The sequence below is a fragment of the Miniopterus natalensis genome, chromosome 14 (assembly GCF_054644295.1).
Source record: "Miniopterus natalensis isolate mMinNat1 chromosome 14, mMinNat1.hap1, whole genome shotgun sequence".
NCBI classification, from domain to species: Eukaryota; Metazoa; Chordata; class Mammalia; order Chiroptera; family Miniopteridae; genus Miniopterus; species Miniopterus natalensis.
The window spans coordinates 13,947,524-13,964,005 of NC_142094.1; the positions used below are offsets into that span (position 1 = coordinate 13,947,524).

At 41.9% G+C, this 16,482-nt stretch overlaps 1 protein-coding gene and 1 pseudogene across 4 annotated transcripts in view; one reads left to right on the forward strand and one right to left on the reverse strand.

The window, feature by feature from the left end:
- The window catches only part of NRG3 (neuregulin 3), a 953,370-nt gene that overhangs the window by 808,547 nt on the left and 128,341 nt on the right, over window positions 1–16,482 (reverse strand). The window lies entirely within an intron of this gene.
- On the forward strand, window positions 9,554–10,832 carry LOC107523864 (eukaryotic peptide chain release factor GTP-binding subunit ERF3A-like; annotated as a pseudogene).

Sequence of the window (16,482 nt, forward strand, 5' to 3'; positions counted from 1 at the left end):
CTGAAAGCAAACAATTGAGTAAAGTTAGAAATAGCTTTTCCAATATTAATTTTTAATGTAAGGATTTTTTGATTGAGTTAAGCTGTTTGAAATGACATCATAAAAACTACTGAGACTAAAAATGGTTTACTTTTAGACATATCTGAACATTTTCAAAGACAGCTGGAAATGTCCTTGCAAATTATCATTGTTGATCCTTATAAATCACATGTTCAGTTGTTTCACTTAACACCGAACAGATTGGAAGATACTGTGCTCCAGCCTCAGGCTGTTCGAGGAAGCTCCAAATTACAGTAATTACAAATTTCACCTCTCTGAAATAAATTAAGAATTGGAATGATGAAGACTGTCTCATCTGATAGGCTTTGAGGAGATTATACCCCTGAAGAGGACTGAATAGCTGGATTTAATGTGAGGAGGGAATTAGAGATCTTTCACCTTTGAATCTTCCCTCATTGTTCAGATGAGAAAACCTCAGCCCAGCCAGGGAAAGTGAAGGAATAGCTTAGAGTGAAGGTCACTGCTGGGACTGAACCTTTATTACCTGGGTTAATCCTCTTATATGTAATTCTTATAACAACGGTCCCATAAGCACTATCTAAGGCAGCACTTTCCAATAAAAATACAATGATAGCCACCCATGTAATTGTAAGTTTTCTGGCAGCCACATTAAAGAAAAAAGAATAGGTGAAATTAATTTTAATAATATACTTTACTTAATACAATATACAAAAGTATTATCATTTCAACCTGAATTCAATATAAAAAATGAAATGAACTTTTACAACTTTTTTTTTTTTTGGTACCAAGTCTTTGAATGTCAACGTGGCTTTTGTACTTACAGTGTGTCCTGAGCGTGGGTTAGAAAATTTTAAGTGCCCAATGGCCAGTGGCTGGTAGCTCGGCTATTAGGTGATGCAGACCTAAGGCTTAGTTGATTTTATGATTTTCCTCCCCCAAAAGGTCACATCCAGTAATACTTTAGTTCTCAACTTAAAGACAGGAAACTTCATAAGGAAATTCTTTGAAAAAGCTACACCAATAATGAAGAAATACCACAAATGCCGGGGTGTACTGTGAAATGGGCAGTGCCTTTCCTTCACTGGCTGTTAACTTTAAAAACTAAAATATTCTCTCAGCATGAAATAATGCTGATTCAATGAGGACGTACTGAAATTTCAATCTGCTTATCTGAAACCTACAGGCCTTCCCCCCATTATATTCCCGGGTGCCTTCTGCAAGATAGGACTGTCTCCTCCTCAATCTACGGATACTTTCATTCAGCTTCTCATGTTAATTAGCCCTTGACCTCCAATCTCCCCAAACAGATTACAATCCCCTTGATAAACCTGGATCGCCACTTGCTTATCTAACTCTGAATACTGGAAAGTAGCCCAGCACACTGGGGCTCACAGAACTTTTTACCAGGTGGCTAAATACATCAGTGATACCTATTCAGAAGTCCATGCTCTCTTTCAGAAAGTACTATACGAAATTAAAGCCGGAAAAAACAATTGAAAAAACAGCCAATGTAAACACTGCAGATTTCTAACTAGACTCAAAAGACAAGAATTTAGGGAAAAGCCACAGATTAGGAATCACATGACACTACGTCCAAGCATTATCTAAACTTATTCCTTCAAATCACGAAGACTTAACCCTAAGTCAAAGGAAGCACAAATACGCGCCCACGCACAGGCCCCAACAGCTTATTAGAGTTTCAGTAAACAACCCCATCAAGATGCTATAAAATCATCTTCTTGTCGTCCGGACTCAACAACAAATTACTGCTTCAATGCTTGGTAATCAGAGTAGCAAACCTCCTGAGGATTCAATGAATGAATCAGAGATTCTTTATTATCCGTGAACAAAGTTACATTCCGCTTTAGAAATAGTTCTAGAAGGTGGGACTATTCAGGTGCATTTTGACTGACGTTCTGCTAGGCCAATGCTATCAACTACAAAGCTAACTCCTGCTTAAACATTTCTGCCTAATTTCTGTTCCTTGCTAAGATAGGAAATGACCTGTAAGCAAATTTCTCTACTTGATTTTACCAGGAAAAATTAGTTTATTTTGGAGCTGTGGGTGAAAATCTCATTTTAGCCTTTAATAGTTTAGGCTTATTTAGGCTGTCTTTTTGGTATCATCTCTGGCAACTGACTTAATTCCCAGACCAAGAGTTTCGGAGTGTGTGGTAAAAGCATCTAGAAATCAATAGTGTCCATGTCCCTCCGTCGCAGGCGGCCTCGCTTCCCTTCCCACAGTGTGGGAGCTCATCAGCACTGAGGTTCCACTTGCTGCACTTCTAAATTGATTGGAAATGCCCTGGCCCAGAGGTCTGGTGGCAGTGTGCCAACTTAAAGGCTCTCTCACCACAGGGCTCACAGCTCCCACTGCAGTCAGTCAAGGAGGCCATTTCGAAGGCACTGGTCTGTGTCCTGCAATCGAGGGCTAACAGTCTTCCTAGGACTGGCCCACGTTTTACTTCCTCAGAATTGTCAAAGAAAAGCCACTGGAATTTCTTCAGGAGCCTCACCTTGTTCCTCTCCCACAAAGATGCAAGGACACTGCCCTTACCACCAGCAGAGCTGGAAGTGTCAGTGTCTTAAAAGCTGTAAGAAACGGAAGTCCACCACATTATAGAATTTGTTAAGTGTTAAAGTCACACTTCCAATATGAATGATAAATGATCTATAAAGTCTTAGGAGAATGGATCAGTCTTTAGAGCACAATGATGCCATTAATACTGAGAGGCAGCATGGCTAAACCAATGGTCAGAGACACAGAGGGGCACCTGATTCTTGGAATCCTGAACAGGTCAGTTAACCTCTGTGAGGCTCAGTTTCTTGAAGACCATGGGTGTTAACCAGTTTAGGATAATAGCTGTGTTTGAAGATCTGATAAAAAATCTCTTCTTGGAAATTTTACTGGGATCATAGAAACCTCCCTATCCCCAAATCCTTCCCAGACCCAAGTCAAGAATTCCTATTATCGATACCAAAACTCTGGAGCCCATTCCTAGAATGCAGGCTCTGTGAGAGCAGGGTATGTCTCCAGAGCCCAGGACAGTTCCTGACATCCAGTGGGTACTCAAAGGTATTTGATGGATATCAATAAATAAAAGAATGGTGAAATTTTTGAAAGATAAAAGATGGTTTATATGAAAGAGACTTGTACATTGCAAAATATATTACTATTTTTGTTAAAGTAATTGCAAGAAACATCTTATGCTGCACTAAGTGATACTTACAGTAAAACATATCATTACAACTTATACATTTCCAAGAGGTGTAACTTTTTCTGCAAACCTGAAATTTTTTAAGTTTATATTTGCACTCCAATGCAAATTTCTTCCTTTGAAAATCTGTATAAATATCAGTAAATTAATGAACATTAAAGCTACCATCAAGAAATCCTGCTCTTCACTTTTTATGTCCTACCTGATTCTAATGATATCATTTTTGTCAAACTTGGAGGTCTGCCAAAATGTCAAAGTTGAACATATAATTATCCTCTAATATGAGACTATTCAGTCAACAAATTCAATTGCTTGTAATCTCCAAAAGTCTCCCACCTGAGTTCCCCACCATTTATTTTCCATGATTATGCCTCACCTTTGACCTTCATTATCTTTCATTTGAAAACATAAAAGTGTCTCTCACACCCATTAGAACAGCTACCATCAAAAGCATAAAAAAAAATAACAAGTGTTCACAAGGATGTGGAACAACTGGACCACTAAACTGTACCCGTAAAATGATCAAGATGGTAAATTTCATATCATGTATATTTTACCATAATAAAAGAAAAAATATGTGAACAAATAGTTCATCACATATATGACTGGCAAATAACTACAGAAAAAAAACATGTTAAATATTTTTTAAACTGTAGAAGTGTCCTTAACATTTTCCATTCATCTTTCTTGAAGCATAAATTTGATTATGTGATTTCCTACTTAAAAATTAAGATTTGTTCTGTGCCTACATTTTGAGAAAAACTTTGAAATAAGGCAACTGCCTTTGTTTCTCTGGCCTTAACTCACTTAGCCTGGCTTCCCCCTTCTTACACTCTACGTTAAACTCACAGATAAAAACCTGAGGTTCAGAAAAATTCCATTATTTACTCAGTGTCATATAGCTGGGGAACGGTGAAGATAGGATTTGTTCCCAGGATTTATTTTCACACAGTATTACTCTCAAATCTATATTGAACTATCAATAATCAATTCACCAAGATCTTTCCTGAGGAGAACTATAGAAGGCTGTTACAAGAAATGACATGTTTCAAAGCACTGCCTTCAAAATCTTGTGACAGATTAATCTGGTGATACATTAATCAACTGTCATACTCTCTTTTTCTCAGAATCCAAGTGAAAAATTTTACATTTTCTTTTCTCATATTTTAAGGTAATGCTAACTACAGCATTACTGTCCCCACCTGGAAGTAAGTGTCTCAAGCCATATGATTGTTCAAATGCAGACTCGAAGAGAGAGAAACTTCTGACACCATACTGAGAAATATACTTGACTTAGCCCGGCCGGGCGTGGCTCAGGGGTTGAGCATCAACCTACGATCCAGGTGATCGGGGTTCGATTCCCGGTCAGGGCACATGCCCAGGCTGCCGGCTCAATCCCCAGTTGGGGGTGTACAGGAGGCAGCCGATCAATGACTCTCTCATCATTGATGTTTCTATCTCTTTCTCTCCCTCTCCTTTCCTCTCTCTAAAATCAATAAAGATATATTAAAAAAAAAACAAAAAAACAGAAAAGAAATATACTTGACTTAGAAAAATAGACTGATTCCTACATTTCCTATTTATGGATTAGAGATCCCAAAAGCGTGCAGGAGAATCCATTCTCTTCATTTACATGGAACTCATACTGCCCCTTTCTCTCCTATTTTTTATCTCTGCTCCTCACCGACCAGTCTGAGTATTCAACTTTCTAGGGTCTCTCCAGTTTCTCCCTCTCTTCTCCCTCTGACATGCTATTTCTAAGCCCCTCTTCATAAATCTCAGGTTTCACACTGCAGGGCCTTTGGTCCAAAGTTCCCCTTCTGCCCTGGAGGAGGAGGGTCTCCTCCCTGCCTAAACTTGCAACCTTCATGCTACTTCTGTCAGGTTGTATAGATCAGCAACATCCAAACGGTCATGTCTCATCCCCAGCACTAGGCCAATTTTTCAATCCAGATCGTTCTTGCTTGCATTGTGGTCCTAGGCAAAGCAAATAATTCTTTGTGGTGCATACGATTTATGTGAGGATTATGTGAGATAATTCATGAAAAGTTACTTAGAATGATGCCTGGCCCATGGGAGCTCAATAAACACTGTTATTATGTCTAGCTATTCTATCATGCTTTGTTTCTTTTAAGGAGGCACTTTCAATTGCAGAGAGAACAGAGATGTTAAAAAACAAAACAAAACAAAAAACCCAGCTATGAAGAATATGCAATGGGAAAAGTACAGTTTCTTCAATGAGTAGTGATGTGAAAACTAGACAGCCTCATGCAAAAAAATGAAACTGGACCCCTATTTTACACACAAATTAACTCAAAAGGGATTAAAGACTTGAATGTAAAATATGAAACCTCAAAATTCCTAGAAGAAAACATGGTAAGTTTCTAGACGTTGGTCTTGACAATGATTTTTTTGGATCTCACAGCAAAATCAAAGGCAAAAGAAAAAATAAATAAGTGGGGCTACATCAAACCAAAGCTTCTGTACAGCAAAGTAAGCCTAAAGCTTCTGTACAGCAAAGTAAACCACCAACAAAATGAAAGGGCAACCTACCAAATGAGGGAAAATCTTTCTAAATCCCATATTTGATAAGGGTTTAATATCCAAAAAATATAAGGAGTTCATACAATTCAACAGCAAAGAAACAAACAATCTGATTAAAAAATAGGCAGAAGATCTGACTACACAGTTTTCCAAAGAAAACATTACAGATGGCTGACAGGTACATAGAAAGATCCTCAACATCACTAATCATCAGGGAAATGCAATTCAAAACCACAATGAGATATTCCTTCACACCTGTTAGTAAGGCTTTTATCAAAACAACAAGAAATAAGTTTTAGCAAGATGTGGAGGGAAAAAAAGTCTTGCAAATTTGTTGGTGGGAATATAAACTGGTGCAGCCACTATGAAAACAGTATAAAGTTTCCTCAAAAATTGAAAATAAAAATAGAATTGCCATGTGATCTAGCAATTCCATTTCTGGTTATTTATCCAAAGGAAATAAAAACAGTAACAAAAAAATATATGTGCATCTCCATGTTCACTACAGCATTATCTACAAGACATGGAAACAACCTGTCTATTGATAGATGAATGGGTACAGAAAATGTGAGATACATACACACAGACACACAAACACACACACACACACATATATTCCCAAAAATGTAAACAAAGTTAACAGCTCAATTTTGAAAATTCAATGTATTTTAATAAGCACTGCCTTTATAATTATTCAAAGTGTGTGTATACATTTGGGGGGACATTCTATATTTAATGGAATACTATCCAGACATAAAAAATGAAATCTTGCCATTTGTATCAACGTGAATGGACCTTAAGAGTATTACGCTAAGTGAAATAAGTCATACAGAGAAAAATAAATTACCATATAATCTCACTTAAATGTAGAATCCAAAAAAACTCCAAAACCTAATTTGTAGATACAGACAACAGACTGACAGTTGATGGGGAGTTGAGGTGGGAAAGATGGGTGAAGTTAGTCAAAAGGTGCAAACTTCCAGTTATAAAATAAACGTCATGGAGATATGACGTATGGCACGGTGGCTGTAATTAATAATACTGCACTGTATATTTGAAAGTTGCTAAGAGAACAGATCTTAAAAGTTCTCATAATAAGAAAAAAAACTGTAACTATGTGAGGTGAGGATGTTATTTTGGTTATCATTTGTCAATATATCCAAGCATCAAATCCTTATGTTGTAATATAATGTTATATGTCAATTATGTCTCAATTTAAAAAACAAACAGCCTGGCCGGGCGTGGCTCAGCAGTTGAGCATCGACCTAGGATCCAGGAGATAGAGGTTGGATTCCCAGTCAGGGCACATGTCAGGGTTGTGGGCGCGATCCCCAGTGGGAGGCGTGCAGGAGGCAGCCAATCAATGACTCTCTCTCATCACTGATGTTTCTCTCTCTCTCTCTCTCCCTCTCCCTTCCTCTCTCTGAAGTCAATAAAGATATATTTAAAACAAACAAACCAACCAACCCTAGCTCTGCCTAGTTCAGTGAGACCTGATCCTACCTTGGGCATGTCCCTTAACTTGTTTGGCCTCAGTGTTTTTGTTGTTAAAGAGGTATCCCAATACCTTTAGCAGAGGGATGGATGCTGTGGGGTTCACATGGACAAAAGAGTACAAAGCAAATGTCCCTGAGCCCATCACAGAGGAGCTGCCCGGGCTATATATCAAGTAGCTCTAAGAATTACCAAGCCGCAAAGGATTGCCCTTCTTCTCTAAACTCCTAAAGAACTAATGTCCTTTACCCGCCCTAGTGATCTTCTGCTCTCCCCCTTCTCTCCAACAAAGGGAACAGTGTTAGGAATGTAAATGCCTAAGGATCATTGCTGAGGCATCTCTGAACATCACCAACACATGCTATTAAGGTGAATATGGTTTATTTATATAACTTTTCATCTGTTTGAGATCATAAGCAAGAAAAAAATAGTATTTTTCTTATTCTTTTTAGGGGCATAGGGAATTCGATATATTTTAATATCAAATTTATATAAACATACATAACATTCAAAACATGTAATTACATGTAGTATAAATAAGAATATTAGAGAAACTGAGAATTCAAAAAGTCTAGAAATACTGTTACTGTCAATAATAATAAAAAAAAGTCTTGTTTAAAAAAGTCCAAAATCTGACCTTGCACAGGGAAAAAATATATATATAACTTACAAAGTTAAATTTCTGAAAGTGGTTCACTGAAACATTTTGACTAGCATTAATACTTAAATTCTCTGAATTTATATTAAAAATTCATACACAAGTGAACAAAGAAAATAAAACTTGCCAATACCTGCCATCTATTTTCGCATTGGCTGTAACTGTGTGACCTCTGACCCCGTAAAGAAAGAAAATGCTGAGGACCATCAAGGTCAGGAAAAGGCTCACACCACTCCACTGAGAAGGACATAGGAGGCGTCCACCTCATGGGTTCAAGATCAGTTTGCCCTGCGTGAGGGCCGCCGGTTCGGAGCACTGTTACTATTACCCATCTGGCACAGGTAAGACAGGTCCAGTCTCCAAACAGAACAAGCTCACTAGCTGCTTTTTGGAAGCTGGAGGACATAAGAAGGTCAGATGTCCCAAGAAGGGGTTATACTTTGAAACTGACAGGTTTCTGTTCATCAGGGAGGCCTAACAGCTCTTCCACAGCCACACCCGGGGAGGGGCTTGAGGCTGAGCTGCTCCCAGAGCACCTCCTGGGCTCTGCAACCCGCCAGCCGAGGCGCCGGTGAGCCCTGGGATGAAGGCCTCTGAGTCCCCCAGCCAGTGGGGATCAGGCGGGGCTGCTCCCAAAGTATCTGCTCCAACAAACGGCCATCTGTGGTCACACCTTGGGAAACGGTGGCACCAAGAAGCAAGTTTCATTGATGAAGTCACTTGTGGAACTTCTCCTGCTTAGGGACAGCCTCTGGGGGCAGCAGGCACTGCAGACCCGTCACCAGCAGGGTGGGAACCGCTCTAAGGAGCAGCGGACTGTTTTATGAATGAGCACCACAAAGGGCAGGTGCTGCGTAAACTAAATACATGTTCATAAATACCACGCCCTCTACATGAACAGAAAGTATCAACAATCTGGAGCAAATATAGTAACTTACATTTTCAAACCATATCATAATTTGCAGAAGCACTCTCACAACCACGTCTTGATTCATTTCCGCCATTAAGCCTGGAAGAGGGAGAGGGGGCTTTCAAAGTTGGGTGACAGAGGGCTGGGTGGGAGGAGATCCGCTTGTACACAGGAGGACGGCTGAGCTGCCTGCTGTCCCCAGATTGTGCAGAGTCTGGACTGTAGCCGCCCAGAGACAACGCGGGGAATTGCGTGGATAGTCCTGGGGCCTTCTGCCTGGCAGCTTCCCGGGGTCAGTGAGCCTGTTCCTTCCCCTCCAGAGGCCTCGACCTCCCTTTCCCCACCTCTGTTCACCCCACACATGCTGTCCCCCCCACCCCATCACAGATCAGGACAGTGCTGGTGGTGGCTGCGACAGCTCTGCACCCGACTGCTGGGACGAAGCGGACATGGAAGCCGCCAGGCTGGGCCCAAGTGGTAGCCAGTGGCCCCCGTGACAGCGGCGCAGAGGCCCAGCCTGACCCCTCAGTGCAGCCTTCAGCCTGCAACTCAAAGTCAAGGCCAAACCCTTCATGCCCAACGCCCACGCGGCCTGGTTTCCAGGGTCCTTGCGGACTGGCCTGGCTGCCCCTCCCCCAGCTGACTCCTCTGCCAACAACTCAGAATCCTCAGAGTGGGGGGATCCTTGGGAGATAGAAGCTTCCCAAAATGATGGAGGAGAAAGGGGAAACACGGAAACCCCAATCTCCATCTGCGCCACCAGGTGCTCCTAGAGAACACGTGAGCGTGGCATTCACTGGGCACGAAGATGCTGGCAAGTCATCCCCTGCAGGACAAAGAACGCGTCCGACGGCAATGGCTGACACAAGGACACTTGAGAAATATGAAAGAGAAGCCAAAGAAAAAACAGAGAAACCCGGGACTTGTCCTGGGCCTCAGACACAAATCAGGAGGAAGGAGACTGGGGTAAAGCAGTAGAAGTGGGTCATGACTATTTGAAACCAAAAAGAAGCGTTTCGAAATCCCAGATGCCCCCGGCCACCAGAGTGCTGTCCCAAATGGGAGGGCAGCTTCTCAGGCTGATTCGCCTGGACTGACGGTCCCTGCCGGGAAAGGGGAGTCTGAACCTGGACTTGAAAAAGGACAGGCAGAGAGCAGGCGACACTGGCGGCAGCCAGTGGAAAGGCTTACTCGTGCTTACCCATGAGACGGGCGATCCGACAGCAGGAGAAACAGGGAGCGAAAAGCGCTGGCTTCCACCCCGACGCGCACACTCGCTTCAGACCCTGCTCAGGGCTGGAGCAAACCTCACAAAGCAATCAGACTTCTGTCCTCAGCACACTGGATTACCATTTATCCCATATCTGGATACTCTGCCCAACATCAACAGGTCAAGATGATGGGCCAATCAGGCTCCCAACTGTGGGAAAATACGGGCTACAGGCACTGTGGCCCTGGGAGAGCTGGAATCGGGGTGTATTTGCAAAGGCCAGCAGCTCGCGGTGATGCCAAACAAGCTCAGGTGGAAGCTCCTGGAATTCTTTCTGCCGATGTAGAGACTGTTGCTACATGTAGCCCCCGGTGAAAACCTCAAAACCCGACTGGAAGAAACTGAAGAAGAGATTCTCCCAGGATTCATACTGTGTCATCCTAACAACATCTGTCATTCCGGATGCACACCTGATGGTCAGAGAATGATTATAGGGCACAAATCGACCATCTATGCAGGTTATAAGGCGGGGCTGCATATCCATGCCTGTATTGAGGAAGTCGAAACAACAGCCTTAATTTACTCCGTAGACAAAAAGTCTTTCTCGGAGGAAAAATTAAGACTCAACCCCATTTGTGAAACAAGTATGCATTGCTCGAGTAAGGGTGGCAGGAGCCATCTGCCTTGAGACCCTCAGATGGGTCAATTTCCCTAAGAGATGAGGGTAAGACCACTGCAATGGGAAAAGTTCCAAAACTGGCCCCAGAAAAAGACTAAGCTCTTTCATGACAACCCTGCACAATATCGTGAGGAAAGTTGACTGCAAAAGCCTACTTCACACCACCTTCACTTATTTTCTGCCCATTGACAGGCCACTCCTCATATTTTGCAAAGACCAAGTTCATAGCAAAAAGTCCACATGTTGTCAGCTTTCTCATACTGAGAGCTCTGCTGTGTCACCGGTGGATTTTTCTCAAGACTTTTCTTCTTCCCTGTCAAACTGCTCCCTTGGACAGATCTGGCGATAGCTCTGTCAGTGGTGTGGACCTAACTGCCTATGATAATAAGAACCTACAATTATTTTTTAATTTTTCATGTATCCCTTGGGAACACATAGATTTTTTAACCCCCGGCAGATCATTCTGTGTGTGTGTGTGTGTGTGTGTGTGTGTGTGTGTGTGTGTGTGCGCGCGCGCACATGTTACAAAGACAACTACCATGTTAATAAAATATTCAATTTGAAAACATAAAGCTGCATGGCACAGTGGTTACAAGCATACATTTTGAATTAGACTCCCGGGATTAAATATTCCCTCTCCCCCATACCACACCTACTAATGACCCTGGCCAGTGTCTTAACTGCCCCAAGACTTAGTTTCCTCACCTGTAAAACTGAGTAACTTCATGTCTTCTCGTAATATCACTTGATGATTAACTAGGTGTAATAATGTATGGGAAACCCCCTCACCATGTGCCTGATGAGAGCCTCAGGAAATCATCTCTCAGTTAATGATTCACAGAGGTCCTGTGGTGCTCAGGTCTCACAAGGCTGAGCCCTGTTGTCTGCACTTCTCCATGGCAGAGAAAAAACAAGCTTCTCCTTCTCTTGTTGATGAATGAAAAAAGTCCAAAAACAGTGCGGTTCACATCAGTGGTGGTACCACTGGGTCAAAATGAAGATTCTTGCTGTGCTCCCACTCTGTCCTGTGTCTCAGGGTCTCCCCGTTAAATGGGTTGTCATTGGTCCTCCATCAGGCAAATGCTCAAAAGAGGCCTAGATGAGGCCCAGAAGTCTGACCCCGCACTCGGTCACTCCCCGTGATCACTGAACATCACTGTCCCCTAGAAAGATGGATTCCCCTTTCCACATCCCCCCAGTAAGAGTCTATGCATCTTCCTGTGAACTGCTACACACTGTCCAGCTTGGCCAGGCTTCCCTCAGCGTGTGGCAAGCACCAGCCATGCACATAAGGGGCGAGCCCACCTGCCAAGGCCTGAGGGGAGAGGGGCTTTGGTGAAGGAAGATCCGAATGAGGAGAGGTCAGAGAAGGACCCTAAAGCTCCCTGCCTGCAGAGCTTTCCAGAGCGCTAGGCCTCTGTTCACACACCAAATACACATGTTTGGTAAAACGCTCGACTTCCTGAGGTCCCTAAGTCTGATTTAGAGGGAAATAAAAAGAAGACAGAACCTAGTCTATCTCAATGGGAGGGCACAAAGCAGGCACAGCACCTCAGGGGATCATGAACCTCAGCGTGTGCAGACTTGTCATTCTGAGTCTCCTTATGTTTTTCGAATCGATACATCTCACTTTGCACCTCAGAAATATCTATGTTACTTCCCTCACATGAATAAATAGACATTAACATTTCATACCTCCCTTCCATTCAAGTATCGCTGCTGAATAAAGGCAAACTAGTACAATGGCTTTTAGAGAAAATGCATATTTGATGCATCGGAGGGGCAGCACATCTTCAGGAAACTGCAGTTAAATTTCAAACTCAACTTCATACTTGAAACTGAAAAGAAAAAACACAGGCTGCTGCATTTCATTTTGCGGGCCTGACAAAAAGGGCTTTCGCCGGGGCCCTGCACCTTTAGAGCGCAGTCCAGGCAAGCACGCGCATTACACTGAAAACTGGTTGAAAGGCTGTGTTACCAGCATCAACCTGAACTTGCCAAAATGCCCACAGTCAGCACTGCCTTGCATTATTCTTGACGATGTTAGTGTGCCCATGAAATTATTTCTTAAATCATTACTGCTTTTTGGGTTTTATTTAAATTTTATTCTTCATGATTGCAGAGGGAAAATGGAAATCAAAACAAAGAGACAAGGAGATCCAAGAAGGCGGCGGACTGAGTGGAAACTACACTGACACTCTCCTGGGACCAATCTGGATTTACAGCTAAAACATAGAAAAACCATCCTGAAAACCAGCTGAAGATGAGCTGGAGAGCACCCTCACAACCACAGCGGAAAAGTGGAGACCACAGAGAGACTGGTAGGAAGTGTGGAGGCCCAAGAGGGCTGGCTGGGCTCCCACAGGGAGCAGCTGAAGGTCCACAGGTATCTCAGCTCTGGGGGGTCCCACTGAGGACTCTGGGGCCTAAACCCCAGGCTGGGCTCCCCAGCCCAGAGTACCAGGCCTGAGAAAGGTGCCCACATAACATCTGGCTGTGAAAAGCAGCAGGGTTTCTGTCCGCCAGTGGGAGATGGCTGGAAATGCAGGCACCCTCTTAAAGAGCCAACACACAAAGTTTCGTGTATAGCAGAGGGAGGGCAGAGTGGACTGGAGCTGTGTGAGGAGAATCTAGGGTTGTGGGTTCTGGAGATAGAGCTCAGAAGGCACCTGCCTGGATTCCTGTGCCGAGTCATTCCCCTAGACTGTGGGGGACATCTTTCTTGGGCCCTCAAATTTTCGGCTTTTGCCTGAGGGGGGAAGCAATTGCCCCACCCTGCTGGAAAGCCTCTTGCCCTGCCCAGAGGAGTTTCTACAGACTGAGGCTTGTTAAGAGAATCAGATTAATCGGTCTGCAGGCAGAGGCAGACCTCAGAGTGATTTGAGTCTTTGCCTGAGCTACTTCAAGACCTGGGCCTTGTAAAAGCAGACGTTGGTATGCACCTTGGTCCTGTCCAAATGCCCTCAGCTCCAGCAGAGGAGACCTCAAGCCTAAGGTTGTTGATAGTTCCAAACAGGGTACTCAGGGCCAGTCACAAACTGCATCTGACATTGGCCTGTACCAGAGACCCTCCAAAAAGACTGAGAGTCCTAGGAGACTTTTCTAATGCTTAGAAACAAACCCAAAAAGGCAGCAAAATGGGGAGACCAAAATACAAGCCCAAAATGAAAGAACAAGAGAAGTCTCCAGAAAATGAGCTAAATGAAATGGAGATAAACAATCTCTCAGATATAGAGTTCAGAATACTGATTGTAAGGATGCTCAACAGCATGAAAGAAGATATGGAAACTATGAAGGAAATGAAGAATGGCAGAGCAGAAAAAAACAATACATTGGAAGGAATAAACAGATTAGAGGAAGCTGAGGATTGGATCAGAGAATTAGAAGACAGAGTACAAAAAAATTACTCAATCAGAGATCCAAAAAGAAAAAACAATTAAAAAACAGGAGGAAAGTCTAAGGGAGCTGTGGGACAACATGAAACATAACAATATTTGTATTATTGGAGGGCCAGAGGAGATAGAAAGTAAGCAAAGGTTAGAGAGTCTGTTTGATGAAATAATGGCAGGAAACTTCCCTAACCTAGTCAAGGAAAGTCACACAAGTTCAGGAGGCACAAAGAATCCCAAGCAAGAAAAATCCAAAGAGGCGCATGCCCAGACACATCATAATTAAAATGCCAAGAATTCAAGACAAAGAGAGAATCTTAAAGGAAGCAAGAGAAAAGCAATCTGTTACCTACAAAGGAGCCCCCATAAGGCTGTTACCTGACTTCTCATCAGAAACTCTAAAGGCTAGAAGGGAATGCATGGATTATTCAAGGTAATGCAAAACAAGGATCTGAAACCAAGACTACTCTATCCAGCAAGATTATCAATCAAGATAGATGGTGAAATAAAGAGCTTCCCAGACAAAAAAAAAAAAAAAGCTGAAGGACTTATCACTACAAAACCAGCATTACAGGAAATGTTAAAAGGACTACTGTAATTAGAAGCAGAAATAGAGAGAATGAGAAACATAGGCATGAAGAAATAAAATGGCAGTAGATAAGTATCTTTCAATAATGACCTTAAATGTAAGAAGATTAAATGTCCAAATAAAAAGTTGTAGAGTGGTTGAATGGATAAGAAAACATGACCCAAATATATGCTGTCTATAAGAGGCCTACCTCAGAACAAAAGACGCACAAAGGATGAGAGTGAAGGGATGGAAAAAAATTTCCATGCAAATGGAAATGAAAAATAAGCTGGGATAGCAATACTTATATAGGACAAACTAGACCTCAAAATGAAGGCCATAACAAGAGACAAGAAAGGTCATTACATAATACTAAAGGGATCAATCCAACAACAGGATATAACCCTGATAAACATATATGCACCCAATATAGGAGCACCTAAATTTACTTTAAAAAAAACTTCTAGAGGACTTTAAGGGAGAGATCGACAGGAATACTGTCATAGTAGGGTATTTTAACATCCCACTGACTTCACTGGGTAGTCTTCCAGATAAAAAATCAACAAGGAAACAATGACGCAAAATGAAACACTAAATCATATGGATTTAATTGACATTTACAGAATATTCTACCCCAAAGCTGCAGAATATACATTCTTCTATAGTGCACATGGGACATTTTCAAAGATAGACCACATGTTAGGACACAAAGCAAGTCTCTACAAGTTTAAGAAGACTGAAATCGTATCTGGCATCTTCTCAGAACACAATGGCATGAAATTAGAAATCAACTACAATAAAAACACTAAAAAAATTCAAACACATCAAGACTAAAAAGCATGTTTTTAAACAATGAATGGTTTACCAAAGAGATCAAGAAAGAAATAAAAAACTTCCTGGAAATAAATGAAAAGAACACACAACTCCAAATCTACGGGACACAATGAAAGTAGTCCTGAGAGGGAAGTTTATAGCACTACAAGCCTACCTCGAAAAACAAGAAAAACTTCTAGTAGACTCTCTAACTCTACAACTTAAAAACTTAGAAAGTGAACAAGAAAAGCCCAAGTAAGCAGAAGGAAGGAAATAATAAAGTTCAGAGCAGAAATAAATGACATGGAGACTTAAAAAAACAATACAGAAGATCAATGAAACCAAGAGCTGGTTCTTTGAAAAGATAAACAAGATTGATGAACCTTTAGCCAGACTCATCAAGAAACAAAGAGAAAGGACCCAAATAAACAAAATCAGAAATGAAAGAGGTAAAATAACAACTAGCCCAACAGAAATACAAAGGATTGTAAGAAAATACTATGAACAACTATATGCTACCAAGCTGGACAACCTGGATAAAACGGACAAATTCCTAGAAGAATACAACCTTCCAAAACTCAATCGGGAAGAGTCAGAAAACCTGAATAGGCCAATAACGGCTGATGAAGTTGAAGCAGTAATCAAAGGGCTCCCAGCACACAAAAGCCCTGGCCCGGATGGCTTCACAGGGGAGTTTTATCAAACTTTCAAAGAAGAATTAACACCTATACTCCTCAAACTATTTCAAAAAATCCAAGAGGAAGGAACACTCCCCAAACTCTTTTTACGAGGCCAGCATTAGCCTAATTCCAAAACCAGATAAAGACACTGCAAAGAAAGAGAATTACAGGTCAATATCCCTGATGAACATAGATGTTAAAATCCTCAACAAAATATTAGCAAATCAGATCCCAGCAATATATTAAAAAGATCATACACCATGACCAAGTGCGATTTATTCTAGGGATGCAAGGCTGG